Consider the following 11,016-nt stretch of genomic DNA (forward strand, 5'->3'; position numbering starts at 1 on the left):
TAGTCCCCTAGCAGAAACCAGGCTTTCTAGCTGCAGGAGGCAACCACGACTCCAAGCTGCCTGGAGCTTCTGCCGCCTACAGCCAGATCCCAGGACACTGGGAGATTCAAAGGCCTACTCCCAAGCTGGAGCAGGTCCTCAGGAGTCAGAAGGCAAGGCGCTGAGCCTTCCCCGGAAACACACCCCAGGCACACCAGCCTTTTCTGGGCCATGCTGGGGCAAAACAATTGAACATAATTCCGGAAAGAAGTAGAAGGCGTGGGAAAAATCTGATGCCAACTGCCACCTTTTTCCAGCATCCACACCAGGTGAAGTCTAACTTCCTCCCCAAGCCCTTAAAAATGCTACCTATGCATGTCTTTCTGTTTAATATTAATTTTGCATTCAGAATTTCCCCCACGCTCCCTTAAGATAGTTAAAGGTACTGCTGCAAGTGGGTAAAACCATTACCCTCAAACCTACCAGTTACTTAGCATTTGTATTTCCAAGGAAACTAGGAAGCAAGAAAGTGAAAATAAAGTAGAAACACGCAATTTCGACCTTCAACAGACAGTTGCTCTGAGGAAAGAAACTGCTTACTCTTCCATCTCAAATTGGCTTAATAATTATAACTGATAACAGTTACTGAGGACACATCTTGTGCCAGGCACTACTGCCAAAGCCTTGATGTACATCTCGCTTTCCAGCACTCCCGTGTTGTTCTTAGTTGTGGTTGAGTTGGCTTCCTCTCAGGTGACCCCATGTATAACAGAACAAAACTTTGCCTAATCCTGTGCCACCTTCATGATCTTTGGTATGTTGGAGCCCATTGTTGCGGCTATTGTGTCAAATCCATCTCATTGTGGCTTTCCCTCCTTTTCATTGACCTTTTACTTTACCAAACATGGTGCCCTAGCACCCCTAGAATATAAGTATTATTCTCATTCTACACATGAAGAAAACAAAGGACAGAAAGATAAGGCCAGTGAATCTCGAATTTTGACATGCAAACAAATGTCTGCAGGATTTTGTTAATTTAAAATGCAGATTCTGATGGCGTTGAGGTCTTGGTGGGACCAAGACCTAGGACTCCAAGCTCCCAGGCGATGCTGGTCTAATGATCACATTTTGAGTAGCATGGAATTTAAAAACTTGACCAAGGTCAAACAGCTGGGAATGGCAGAGCCCAGATTCAAAGTCAGAGGGTGGGCTCCTAACCACTATGCCACTTCTTCTCAAAGCATAGCTCAGGACCAGCAGAATCACTTCTTCTTGAACCATGTTGTGCCTGGATGGTGCAAATGGTGAATGACCGTTGCTGTTAACCAAAAGTTTGGAGGTTCGAATACACCTAGAGCTGCCTCCGAAGAAAAGTTTGACAATCTAATTCTAAAAAATCAGTCATTGAAAGCCATGTTCTGACACACACAGGGTCACCATGAGTCAGAATAGACTCCACAGGGACTGGTGGCAAACTTGTTAGAAGTGCGAATTCTCGGGCCTCCCCCCAAACCTACCGAATCACAGTCTCAGGGGGTAACCAACAAACCAACAGACGGCCCACGGTCGCCAGGCAGGTCAGGGGGTAACCAACAAACCAACAGACGGCCCACGGTCGCCAGGCAGATTCCAACTGTTAGTGACCCTGTAGGATGGAGTGGAGCTGCCCCATGGGATCTGAACTGCTTACCGTCTGGTTAGCAGCCAAACTCTTCACCACGGAGCCACCACGGCTCCTCTCTGAGGGTGGGGGCCAGCAATCTGTGTTTTAACAAGCCCTCCAGGGAACCCTGACGTCCTCTCCAGTTGGAAAACGCCACATGATGCCACACCTTCTTCTCTCTGGTTTTTTTTTTTTTGAAGTCTTTCCTGCCACTTTGCATTTGATTCTTGGAATGTCTTTGGAGTTTTGACACACTATAATCCCTCTACACAAGTTACTTTCACACAAAAGCGGAGTTTCTTCAGATAAGGCTAAAGACATATTACCTCTTATGGCTAAAAAATGCATTGCTCGCAGCTTCTCCACACCAGAGAAGAAGAGCGAAACAACTTATACAGCAGATAAGACGGAATACAAAGAAAGAACGTAACTGGCTTCCCAGATCAAATTGTTTATATGCCGTGGAGTTATAAAGCCTAACTGAGCTGCTGCAGGCAGACCTAGGAAATGATCATTCTCCTAGGCCCAAAAACAGAGCAGATTTCTGTGAAGGAATGGAAATGTTTCCCCCGAAAACTCCCCAGCAGTGAAACAATGATGCAATCATTTATTTTTCATATTCAGAGCCATAGAATGTCAGTATTTTCCCAAAGCAGGCCTCTAGGCTCCCAGAAATTTTATATATATATATATTCCTAAAATGGAGACTAAATGCAACTCAAAAAAATGGAAGAAGAAACAAGCATAATAATATCTTTCTGCTTATGGAGCTAAAAATAATCATATCCCATTCTGTTCAGTTTACAGACTACTGAAGGCCGGCCTCAGTTCTCACTTTATCTGACCCAATACATTCATCCACACTAAAGCTCCCACCTCGTACTTGCTCTGGCCAGACTCCAGTCAAGATATTTTACAAGTTGAAAGTATGATAGGCTCTTGATGACAGCACATATTTTCCCCCATCTGCACTAAATTCAAACCATTCTTCGCAGCCCTATTAGACATGAGCAAAGTCGCTCGTAGCCAGTAGGTGTCCTTTGATTGTATTTTTAGAATAGCCTATGAATAAAATAGAGTTGGATTACCCAAAGAAAGCCAGTAACTAAATATGACAGTCTGAATACATCAGGAGAATTCTAACGTTTTATCTGGAGAGCAGTTTCCCCCAATGTCATTGGAAGTTATATGTTTTATTCCAATTCCTGATTTCAGATAATCCCAAGGAGTTGCTTTAGGTGTTGAAAGATACTGGAAATCAGCACAAAAACGCTGTAATGCTCACAGCGAAGGAGCAGGCACACACATGCACGCACACACATGAGCACGCACATCAGGCAATGCCAGGAGAAGAGACTTCAGTGAAAGAAGAACCAACCTACAGTCTCCTGTTAGACAATCCTCTCTCCCTAAATTCCAGCCTTTTCTCTAAAGCCCAAACTTCCTCCACTGCTATCTTTAGATATTTAATTAATTTGCACCCGCATCCCCCAAACAATTGTTCCTTAACTTCCATCTGAGTCTGGCCCCAGAGAGTCGAATACATATTCACACTCTCAAAAGCTGGAGATCTTACCATATTTAACAAGAAGCATCTCTGACAGTAATTGGAGTTTCGTATCAAGGTAAATAAATGGTAAGATCATAAGAACACACTCCAGTGGCCCTGTGCATCCTGGAAATGCTAACATCAGAGAAGAAATTTAACATAAGGCCTCGGTGGAAATGAATTTTCTATAAACATTGTGAAGAAAGCCTCACTTTTGTCATGTGTTATTCCCATTGAAGAAAAGATGAATATTCTATTTCATATATTTGTTCCCAGAAGCTGCCGACTCATTTATTTAATAGGAGGCTTTCCACTTCCTTGCCGAGTGGACCAAGTTATCATCCCATCTTGGCCAGCAGTTCATGAGCTATCACAACTAGCAGTGGCTTTTAATGCAAATTGTCCAAAGTAGTAAATGTGCTGTGAAGTGAGTCAGTTTAAAGATAGCATATCTGTTTCTTTTATCCACATTGAATGAAGAACCAATCTTCTAGGACTAGGAAGCTTTCTGTTGAATGGAGTTTCTCAACCTCAACACTTGTAACATTTGGAACCAGATAATTCCGGTTGTTATGGGGAGCTATGATAGGCAGAACCACGGCCCCTCAAAGATGCCCATGTCCTAATCCTTGGAACCTGTACCTGTGTTATGTTATGGCAAAAGCTGCAGATGGAATTAAGGTAGTTAACAAACTGACCTTAAAATAGGGAGAGTATCCTGGGTTATCTGAGTGAGCCCAATGTAATTGCATGGACCCTGAAAAGTGGAAGGGGAGGAAAATGTTCAGTCAAGGAGATCAGATGCCATGATGGAAGAGGCAGGCGATATCCCACCAGAAGAATGACTCAACTGGCTGTTGCTGGCTTTGAATATGGAGAAAGCAGGCTACAAGACAAGGAAGGTGGGCAGCCTCTAAAAGCTGCAAAAGGCAAGGAACAATTACCCTCTAGCGCCTTCAGAAAGGAACACAGCCTTGCCGACACCTCAATTTTAGCTCCGGGGGAACCAGGCTGGACTTATGACCCACAAAACTCTAAGGTAATATGTTTGTTTTGGTTGGAATATGTTTGTGGCGCTTTCAGTCACTAAACCTGTGGAAATTTGTTACTGCAGCAATTGGAAACAAATACAGGTGCTTTCCTATGCATTGTAGGGTGTTCAGCAGCATCCCTGGCCTCTACCCACTACATGCCAGTGGGACCCCTCCCCAACTCGTGGCAATCAAAAATGTCTCCAGACATTGCCACCCCCGGTTGAAAACCATCGCCCTGGGACTACCAGAGCCAGTTCTTTTCAGAATAATATTCTCTTCTCACTGTCAGGGCATAAATACCTATTCAGCTTCAAACTTTTGGGCCAAGTCATTTCAATATCCCAGTATAATGCCCCAAAACAGTTATTTCCATTTAAAAAAATTGAAAAATCAAACAGAAATCTTCTGCCACACCTTATTGTACTAGAAAAAAAAATTATCTTCACTCTATGAGGCAAGTGAGAAGGTGAAAGTTACTGGCTAATGTCAGACCCATGTAGGGAACACCATTACCAATAATGATAAATACAAGAAAAGTAATAAAAATAACTAAGGGCTTCCTGTCTATTCCTTGATTTCATCTTCAAAACTATTTGTATACATTTGTGGGGCATAGCTCAAGAGTGTTGGGACATTCTTGCTGTCATTTGTGAGTCACTATTTTTTTTTATAGCTGACGCTTCAGAAGTGGCAATGGGCTGATGTTTTATTTAGGGACAGGTGAAACCAGAACAGAATGGGCGGAGAGAATAGAGTTGTTCTGGGAAAGGATAGATAGGGCTTAGAACTGGTTCATTCTGCTGAGAATTTGCATTTCTAACAAGTCACCAGGTGGTGTTAATGCTGCTGGTTAGGGACAAATTCTGAGAATCACTAACAGAGCAGTGATTCTCAAACTTTATTATATGTAAGAATCACCTACGGATTTGTTAAAATGTAGATTCTGATTCAGTATATCTGCGGTGGAAATGCAAACCCTCAGCAGGGAACTTGTTAGAAATGCAAATTCTCAGCAGGAGTTAGAACTGGAACGAACCCTTTGGAAGTCCTGGAGGCCTAGTCCAGCTCCTTGTGTGCACTGGGTGTCCCATGAATGTTTTCAGACTGATTAAAGAGTCATAGGGACCCCACACAAGTGGCAGAGAGCAGCACTTTGTCTCAGTTATTCACATCCTAAGACCTTCCCTAGTTAACTGGGTGTTCACAGCCACTTCTGATGAAAACATACGCACACAGTCCTAGAAAACTTTTTAAGCGAGAATTAGCTATTAAAGCTCATGGTGGTGCCTACTTAAAGTTAGGACTTATTTTCCCCAAAATACCTACCCAGTACTGGGTTGCTGTCATTTCTTGACACAGCCCCAAGAGCTTAAAAAAAAAAATCAATGCCCCAGAGAAGTGCTGGCAGGAAGTCTAGAGGAAATGCCAGCCCTGTGTGCTCCCTGACACTGGGCCATCCTTAACCTCATAGGGTACATTGTCCTTTGATTTTCCCCTGTCATTTTCTTAATATTTGAACAAATGATTTACCTCTGACCCAGCTTGAACCTTCTTTGCAGCCCCCACTTGCCCTGAGAACTTCCTAAATAACAGCTCAGCATTCACCTTCCCTAGGAATACTCTTTATGAGGGCTTTGGTGATTCTGTGGTGAATTCTCACCTTCCATCCCAGAGACCCAGGTACGACACCCAGCCAATGCACCTCAGGTGTAGCCACTGCCCATCAGTCAGTGGAGGCTTGCATGTTGTTATGATGCTGAGCAGGTTTCAGCAGAGCTTCCAGGCTAAGGCAGACTAGGAAGAAAAGCCTGGCAATCTACTTCCCAAAAGCAGCTAGTGAAATCCCTGTGGATCACAACAGTCTGATCCACGACAAATCACAGGAATGGCACAAGACCAGGCAGTGTTTTGTTCCGTTGTGTATGGGGTCACCATGAGTCAGGAACTGACTTGGCTGTCACTGACAACAGGAGCCCTCTGGTGGGAACAAGCGGCTATTATGGTATTAAGGTGAGCGCTGCTTTCCTTTCTCTAGGTGCACGATCAAGGTGACTCTGGGACCACCTCATTAAAGTATTATTCACTGGATGAATTGCAAACTCTCTGTCTGCCGGACGTTGCCTTGTGGAAATGACGGTTTTGATTTTAGTGTTCCTTTTTTTTGTGTTGGGGGGATTCAGAAAGGGTCTGTAAAAGTGAACTGGGGGTCGGGGAAGACAAAGCAACAGCAAGACATCCAAGGACCCTTCCTGGAATGGGCAATAACTATATCACTCTCACATTATCCATAAAGGACCATTCTGCTAACGGAGATTTTTTTCTTTTCCAGCTCTACAATATATGGCTCTCTTTACTACCATATTAAACGTGAGAAATCAATGCTAGACCCTTTGCCGAGTCCAATGTCAGGAGTATTTCTTGCTACTTTACTTGGATGTCCCCTTCCTCTGCCTTTTAATTTTTTTTTTTTTTTTAAGTCTTGCTTCAGGAGGTAATCAGCCTCAGGGTAAAAAAAAAAAAAGAGACAGAAATACGACATCACGTCAGAAAACGCCACTTAGATTATATTTAATTGATGTCAGGCTAACAACACCTCCCAAAAATGGACAGTAGCTATTTAAATTCATTGTATGGTACAGCTGTATATTCGCTTACACTGTGCAAAAGAAATGGAGTCCAAAATCATTTCTAATATCCAGTCAGTAATTACGGCGAATAAAAGACAATTTCACATCCAGACAAAAGCCTGAACTGCAGCTGGAAGACAGGTCCCACCTGAAACCCCTTTCAGCAGCTGGAAAGCCGGTCAGCCACCTACCAGGATGCTGCTTTAGCAGCCCGAGGAGTGATCTTTGAGCAGTAAATTCTGCTTTAGGCATCACAATGGCAGGAAGGAAACGCAGGGCAAGTGAGGCATAAAACCTCGCTGAGGGGCAGAACGCTGTCAAAGTGGGTCGTTTAGTATCTTGCAGCTTTGGATCTCTTCACGCTGGGCTAACAGGCCCTGGGTGGATCCCACAGGAGGCAGGCAGCAGCTGCGCTGCACTGGGGCTAGTGGGGAGAGAAAAGAAAAGAGCTCCAGGCAACTTTCTTGTTTTAAAGAAAAACCCTCAAACAAATGCTAAGGCTGCCTTGTTAGTTCTTTTCATTCCCCCAAGAAAGGAGAAATTAAAAATTTGGGTGAATTGTGTGTGGAAAATTCGTTCGACAAACATTTATTGAGCATATCCCATGCAGAAGCAACAGACTGACAAAAAAAGATAGAAAGAAAAAAAAAAGACACTACCTGAGAGGTGGCCCCCTTTTTGAAGATTTATACTTACCTAAGTAACCACAATATGAAGTAACTATAATACACAGGTGGAGTCCCTGGGTGGTGCAAAAGGTTAACACAATGGGCTGCCAAACAAAAGAATGGAGGTTCAAATCCACCCAGAGATACTTCAGAAGAAAGTCCTAGCAATCTACTTCCAAAAAAGCCTGCCATTGGAAAACCCTATGGAGCACAGTTCTACTCTACCACACATGGGATCACCATAAGTTCGAATCCACCTGATGGCAATTTTTTTTTTTTTTTGGTAGGAGAGGTAGAATCAAGTGTTCTCATACCACCCACAAAGGAGGGGTCATAGAAAGTGTCAGGAAGTAGATAGTATTTGAGCTGAGCCTTCTAGTCTGACAAGGGTTGCAACAGATGGAGAGAACATGGGAGGGCATTCCAAGCTAGGAGCACAGCTGTGAGCAGAGGCCCAGTGATATGGGCGTGCAGAGCACATCTGGGGAGCAGGCTGCACTCCCTGTGGATTGAAAGTTAGAAGTGAAAATGAAAAATGATGCTGTCTTTTCTATATTCCAAGCAGCTTGCTAAGACTGTGCCAGGCCATAGTGAACACTCAGTCAGTAGTTGTTGGATATGGCAGAAACACCCCAAACCACCAATGAGTCACAACCTGGTATAAGCCCCTCTCCTTGAGTTTAGGTGGAATCTGTGACTTGCCTCTAACTGATAGACTATGTCACAGGTGATAGATGACATTCCATTGATTACATTCCATTATACAGGAAAGGTAATGGGGTATTACTTCCATGATCATGTTGTGTTATATCTATAAGATGTTATTTTAGCAGACTGAAGAAATAGGTTCCCTCCCTGGCTTTGAAGAAGTAAGCTGCCATGTTACGAGAAAACAATGTGGCCAGGAACTGTGGGCAGTCTCTGGAAGTCGAGAGCATCTTCCCACCAACAGCCAGCCAGAAAAGGGGGAAATTAATTCTGTCAACAACCTGAAAAGCATGGAAGCAGATCTTTCCCAGTCAAGCTTCAGATAAGAAGATCGCCATCTGGACCAACACCTGGATTCCAGCCCGGTGAGGCAGTCCCTGAGGAGAAAACCCAGCTAAGCCTTGTCTGGACTCCTGGCCCACAGAAAGTGTGAGATAGCAAACGAGAATTGTTTTAAGACACCAAGTTGGGGGTAATTTGTGTGCAGCATAGAAAGCAAATACATTGGGTACATAAATGTTGAAAACAGTTGGCATTCAAGGCGGGGAGGGGGAGGGAGTCCTTGAATATCATGCTAAAAGGATTGAATTCCTTCATGAGTAATATGACCCAATCCTCTGCTTTGTTTTTGACAATTACTAGACCAGTTGCTGTCAAGTCAATCCTGACTCATGGCAACACCATGTGTATCATAGTAGACGTAGAATTGTGTTCCATAAGGTTCTCAATGGCTGATTCTTCGGAAGTAGATTGCCAGCTCTTTCTTTCAAGGTGCCTCTGAATGGACTTGAACCGCCAACCTTTAGATTAGCAGCCAAGTGCGTTCACCGTTTCTACCACCCAGGGACATCTTTTGACAATTACAGACACCTTATTAAATGAGCTAACATGTTGAGTGCTCCATACTGTGCCTGGGACATAACAAATGCCATGAATACTAACTATTATTGTTGTTGCTGCTATTATCATCATTATTTCTTGCCATGAAGACAAGATATTTCCTCAAGAAATGGAATACAAGATACTGTTCAAGATGAAAGTTTACCCAAAAACACTCCCCTTAAGTCGTAAGGTTTTGGGAGCTTTGAGAACCTGAAGAAAACCACACACTAACCACCACCCAGAACAAATGCACGTATTCACTTATACACAAAACGTTGCCTACAGTTAGCTCCCGGGGCGCTCAGAGAAGGGAATGCGGCACTCGCAAGGCAGGTCAGACACTCCCCTGAAGGTCCCAAGAGACTGTAGACTAAGAAGCTCTGATTTTACCCTCAACTCTGACTCTGAAACTGCCACTGAGGATCTTCTTCGGCTAATGACACTTCTTTTTAAATTGTTGTAAATATATATATAACACAACATTTGCCAATTTAATGTTTTTCATGTATATAATTTAGTGACACCAATTATATTAATCATGGTGCGCAACCATCACCTACATTTGCTGTCAAATTTCCCATCGCCGTATCAGAAGCCTACTGCTTCCTAAGCGATGACTCCCCATTTCCCCCTCCCTCCTGCCCTTGTAACCACCAACAAACTTGGTTTCTATACACTTGTCTATTCTAGATAGATCACATGAGGGAGAAAAGTGGTCAATGCCACTTTTAAGTGCTGCTCAAAACTGTTCAAAGACACAGAGTTTCCCAGGTGGAGAGGATTCTCATCTCAGCTCTTTTGAGTGGTGGGCAATGCCCATCACCTTCAGATTGCTGAAGGAGAAAGCCCACAGCATAGTTAGCATTCCTGAGTCAGCCACAGCAAATTCTCTTCAGGCTTCTTTAAACCTCCTAAGGGCAGTGTACCAGAACCAGGGAGGCAGTGCCCGTATCCCCTGAGCTCCATCCCCCTCGTGAGGCATTACTGTGTCTGGGTTCTTATGTAGGTGGAATGTGAGAAACTGAGGGAATGACTGGATGTCAAGGGAGTCCTCAGTCCACAGGACAATCACTCGTGGTCCAGTGGCCTACTCTGCACGGAGCGTGTCCATGCAATCAGTGCAGATATAACGCAGGCTCCAGAGACTGCCTGACTCAATTTGCTTCTTTAAATCGTCAACTGTGTGCTCTTGAGATTGAGAAGCGTTCAAGATGAAACTGCAGAGCCTGGAATTTGTGCTTCCTGCCTGGAAAAGGAAAAAAGGAAGATGTACAGAAGTGTAATGAACAATGTGTGGGCCAATGAACAAAAAACATAATGTGCGTGGAATTGGTGAGAAGTGCACCCCATGCTTCCATCAATGCAGTCATTCAGTTGTTCCAAAAAAAACTGTATACATGTATATGTATATAAGCGTATGTATATACACGCATATATATGTATACATACACACGTATATATGAATACATACAAATTTCATTCTCACAGTAAGTAGAAATTAATAATCAAACTTGCGTATCATTCTTAATTAAATCCGCCTCATTTCTCCCCTACCAGCTGTTGGCCGGTGTTTACGTGGAACACATCTGGCAGCCCCCAGCATTCTCCACAGTCACCCATGCTCCCAGTCCCTAGATACACCTGTTTTCTGCAGCTGGGCCCCAACAGGTGCAAAGGAAAGCCTAGTTGATGGGCCTTATAAACACTCCCGCTGCTGAGCATCTGCGAGGCCAGCCAAGCTTTATGAGGTAACAATGGGCCCAATTCTAATTCCAACGCTCCTTCCTCCATTAGAAGCAAAAAGCACCCCGTGAGAGCTAAACATGCTGGAGGCGCCATCGGCCCTTGACCACTCCAGGAAGAAATGCTTCAGGTCAACAGGGTATTTACAGCTGGTGCCGCCTTC

This window comes from Elephas maximus, chromosome 17, assembly GCF_024166365.1.
Source record: "Elephas maximus indicus isolate mEleMax1 chromosome 17, mEleMax1 primary haplotype, whole genome shotgun sequence".
Classification (NCBI taxonomy): domain Eukaryota; kingdom Metazoa; phylum Chordata; class Mammalia; order Proboscidea; family Elephantidae; genus Elephas; species Elephas maximus.